We start from the raw sequence: 5,000 nt of genomic DNA on the forward strand, positions 1-5,000 counted from the left end.
TTATGACTTGCCACTGTCTCCACCAGCCTCCACAGGCTAAGTCCGACTGGTTTATGATTTGCCACTGTCTCCACTGGTTCATGACTTGCCACTGCCTGGACCTGCCTCCACAGGCTAAGTCCGACTGGTTTATGACTTGCCACTGTCTCCACCAGCCTCCACAGGACAAGTCCGACTGGTTTATGATTTGCCACTGTCTCCACTGGTTCATGACTTGCCACTGCCTGGAACTGCCTCCACAGGCTAAGTCCGACTGGTTTATGACTTGCCACTGTCTCCACCAGCCTCCACAGGCTAAGTCCGACTGGTTTATGATTTGCCACTGTCTCCACTGGTTCATGACTTGCCACTGCCTGGCCCTGCCTCCACAGGCTGAGTCCGACTGGTTTATGATTTGCCACTGGTTCATGACTTGCCACTGCCTGGACCTGCCTCCACAGGCTGAGTCCGACTGGTTTATGATTTCCCACTGGTTCATGACTTGCCACTGCCTGGACCTGCCTCCACAGGCTGAGTCCGACTGGTTTATGATTTGCCACTGGTTCATGACTTGCCACTGCCTGGCCCTGCCTCCACAGGCTGAGTCCGACTGGTTTATGATTTGCCACTGGTTCATGACTTGCCACTGCCTGGACCTGCCTCCACAGGCTGAGTCCGACTGGTTCATGACTTGCCACTGCCTGGACCTGCCTCCACAGGCTTAAGTCCGACTGGTTTATGACTTGCCACTGTCTCCACCAGCCTCCACAGGCTAAGTCCGACTGGTTTATGATTTGCCACTGTCTCCACCAGCCTCCACTGGTTCATGACTTGCCACCGACTCGGCCAGCCTCCCCAGGCGAAGCGCGGGCGTTTGGTGACAATTCCAAGGCAGACCAAGGCAAACACGGCCCCTTGCGCGGCGGGGAGCCGTGCCCGGCCTCGGCGGGGCGTCGGGCCGCCGTTTGGAGCGCCGGCCGAAAACCCGAAAAAAGGGCGAAAATCGGAAAGAATTCGCGCCCGATCGGGCCGAGCGGCCGGCGGGGCGGCAGCCCGGGTCGGTCTCCGCAGACCTGGAGGCTCGAGGGGACCTTTCCGACCAAAGTCCATTTCTCGATTTTCCACCTCCTACCAATCTGCAGGTACCCCGCCAACCCCTCGGGACGCCAAACGCAAATGGCAAATCGGCGGGAGGGCGCCCGGTAGTCCATCCGAGGAAGGCGCTCCAAGTCCCCGCAGATCGGCTTTTTCAAAACCTCATCGGCACTACCGAGGGCAAGTGGTTAACCAGCTGTCCGAGACACTCGACCACAAATGCAAGTGGCAGCTCGGCGGGACCAATCCGCTCCCTTTAGCGGGAACACCCCCACTGTGTCCCCGGTACCACGGCTGGACACGACCTCATACACTTCCGAGGGCAAGTGATTAACTAACGGTAGGGTGCACTTTTCATATATGCACGTGCCCCGTCGGCGGGACCAATCCACTCCTCCGTTCCGCTCTCCTGCAACCTTGGCCCCGGTAAAGCGGCGGCACAGGACCTCATAGACCTCCTGGAAGTCGCCAGAGGCTAAGTCCGACTGGTTTATGACTTGCCACTGCCTGGCCCTGCCTCCACAGGCTAAGTCCGACTGGTTTATGACTTGCCACTGGTTCATGACTTGCCACTGCCTGGCCCTGCCTCCACAGGCTAAGTCCGACTGGTTTATGATTTGCCACTGGTTCATGACTTGCCACTGCCTGGCCCTGCCTCCACAGGCTAAGTCCGACTGGTTTATGATTTGCCACTGGTTCATGACTTGCCACTGCCTGGCCCTGCCTCCACACGCTAAGTCCGACTGGTTTATGATTTGCCACTGGTTCATGACTTGCCACTGCCTGGACCTGCCTCCACAGGCTAAGTCCGACTGGTTTATGATTTGCCACTGGTTCATGACTTGCCACTGCCTGGACCTGCCTCCACAGGCTAAGTCCGACTGGTTTATGATTTGCCACTGGTTCATGACTTGCCACTGCCTGGCCCTGCCTCCACAGGCTGAGTCCGACTGGTTTATGACTTGCCACTGCCTGGACCTGCCTCCACAGGCTAAGTCCGACTGGTTTATGACTTGCCGCTGCCTGGACCAGCCTCCACAGGCTAAGTCCGACTGGTTTATGACTTGCCACAGTCTCCGCCAGACTCCACTGGTTCATGACTTGCCACCGCCTCGACCAGCCTCCCCAGGCTAAGTCCGAGCGTTGCGGTGGCCATGCCAGTGCCGACGAGGTCTGATCCGGTCCCTCGCGCTCCGGAGAGACGTCCCCGGCCTCGGCGGGGCGTCGGGCCGCCGTTTGGAGCGCCGGCCGAAAACCCGAAAAAAGGGCGAAAATCGGAAGAAATTCGCGCCCGATCGGGCCGAGCGGCCGGCGGGGCGGCAGCCCGGGTCGGTCTCCGCAGACCTGGAGGCTCGAGGGGACCTTTCCGACCAAAGTCCATTTCTCGATTTTCCACCTCCTACCAATCTGCAGGTACCCCGCCAACCCCTCGTGACGCCAAACGCAAGTGGCAGACCAGCGGGACGGACCACCGGTAGTCATGCCGGGAATGAGGTCTCGGCGTCGGCATAAGGTGGGTGGATCGGACCCCATCCGGCCTACGGTTCTTTTTCAAAACGGCGCCCCCGGCCCCCGCCGGCGGCGGCCTTGGCGGCCGGGTGGGCGCCCCTCCTCGAATCGCCACCCTGCCCCGGGGTGAGCCGCTTCGCCGCCGCCCGGCGCCGTCAACAACCTTGTCCTGGTTTATGACTTGTCACCGCCGCTGGTTTATGACTTGTCACCGCCGCTGGTTTATGACTTGTCACCGCCGCTGGTTTATGACTTGTCAGCACCGGCGGACGGCCTCTCGCCGCCCTTTGGACGCCCCGGCGGCGGACCGTGACCCCCCACGGCTGGCCCGCGCGGGGCCCGCCACCCGCCCAAGGGGCGCCCCCTGCCGTTCGCCCACCTAACGCACGGCTGGAACAGCACCAAGCCCCGCAGCCGGCCAACGGCGGCACACACTGACCGCAGCCCACCGGAGGCACGTCGGGCCGTGGCCGTACCCCGCCCGACAGCGCCCCCTGCGGGCCACGGACCAGGCGGACGTTGGGACGAGACGATCCCCGGCCGAGGCGCTCTCTGAGCCCGCCAGGGACCGGTGCACCGCCGGCGGACGCTGCACCCGGTACACGAGCGCCCTCTGCCCGCCGGGGACCGGTGCACCGCCGGGGGAGTCTGCACCGGGCCCAGGAGCTCCCTCTGCCCGCCAGGAACCGGGGGGACCGCCGGCGGAGGCTGCACCGGGCCCAGCAGGTCACTCTGCCCGCCAGGGACCGGGGGGACCGCCGGCGGAGGCTGAGCCCGGCCCAGGAGCTCCCTCTGCCCGCCAGGAACCGGGGGGACCGCCGGCGGAGGCTGAACCCGGCCCAGGAGGTCACTCTGCCCGCCAGGGACCGGGGGGACCGCCGGCGGAGGCTGCACCGGGCCCACGAGCTCCCTCTGCCCGCCAGGGACCGGGGGGACCGCCGCCGGAGGCTGCACCCGGCCCAGGAGCTCCCTCTGCCCGCCAGGGACCGGGGGGACCGCCGGCGGAGGCTGCACCCGGCCCAGGAGGTCCCTCTGCCCGCCAGGGACCGGGCGGACCGCCGGCGGAGGCTGCACCGGGCCCAGGAGCTCCCTCTGCCCGCCAGGGGCCGGGGGGACCGCCGCCGGAGGCTGCACCCGGCCCAGGAGCTCCCTCTGCCCGCCAGGGACCGGGGGGACCGCCGGCGGAGGCTGCACCGGGCCCAGGAGCTCCCTCTGCCCGCCAGTGACCGGGGGGACCGCCGCCGGAGGCTGCACCCGGCCCAGGAGCTCCCTCTGCCCGCCAGGGACCGGGGGGTCCTCCGGCGGAGGCTGCACCCGGCCCAGGAGGTCCCTCTGCCCGCCAGGGACCGGGGGGACCGCCGGCGGAGGCGGCACCGGGCCCAGGAGCTCCCTCTGCCCGCCAGGGACCGGGGGGACCGCCGCCGGAGGCTGCACCCGGCCCAGGAGCTCCCTCTGCCCGCCAGGGACCGGGGGGTCCGCCGGCGGAGGCTGCACCCGGCCCAGGAGGTCCCTCTGCCCGCCAGGGACAGGGTGTAACGCCGGCGGAGGCTGCCTCCGGCCCAGGAGGTCCGTCTGCCCGCCAGGGACCGGGGGGACCGCCGAGGAGTCTCTGCCCGTCCCAGATACTCCCTATCCCTACCCCTAACCGTATCCCTAACCCTATCGCCTAACCCTAACCCTATCCCTAACCCTAACCCTAACCCTATCCCTAACTCTAACCCCATCGCCTAACCCTAACCCTATCCCTAACCCTATCCCTAACCCTAACCCTATCCCTAACCCTAACCCTAACCCTATCCCTAACCCTAACCCTATCCCTAACGCTAACCCTAACCCTATCCCTAACCCTAACCCTAACCCTAACCCTATCCCTAACCCTAACCCTAACCCTATCCCTAACCCTATCGCCTAACCCTAACCCTATCCCTAACCCTATCGCCTAACCCTAACCCTAACCCTAACCCTATCCCTAACCCTAACCCTATCCCCTAACCCTAAACCTATCCCTAACCCTAACCCTAACCCTAGCTCTAACCCCATCGCCTAACCCTAACCCTATCCCTAACCCTAACCCTATCCCTAACCCTAACCCTAACCCTAACCCTAACCCTATCGCCTAACCCTATCCCTAACCCTAACCCTATCCCTAACCCTAACCCTAACCCTATCCCTAACCCTAACCCTATCCCTAACCCTAACCCTATCGCCTAACCCTAACCCTATCCCTAACCCTAACCCTATCGCCTAACCCTAACCCTATCCCTAACCCTAACCCTATCGCCTAACCCTAACCCTATCCCTAACCCTAACCCTATCCCTAACCCTAACCCTAACCCTATCCCTAACCCTAACCCTAACCCTATCCCTAACCCTAACCCTAACCCTATCCCTAACCCTATCGCCTAACCCTATCCCTA

Source organism: Scyliorhinus torazame, unplaced genomic scaffold (genome assembly GCF_047496885.1).
Source record: "Scyliorhinus torazame isolate Kashiwa2021f unplaced genomic scaffold, sScyTor2.1 scaffold_1332, whole genome shotgun sequence".
Classification (NCBI taxonomy): Eukaryota; Metazoa; Chordata; class Chondrichthyes; order Carcharhiniformes; family Scyliorhinidae; genus Scyliorhinus; species Scyliorhinus torazame.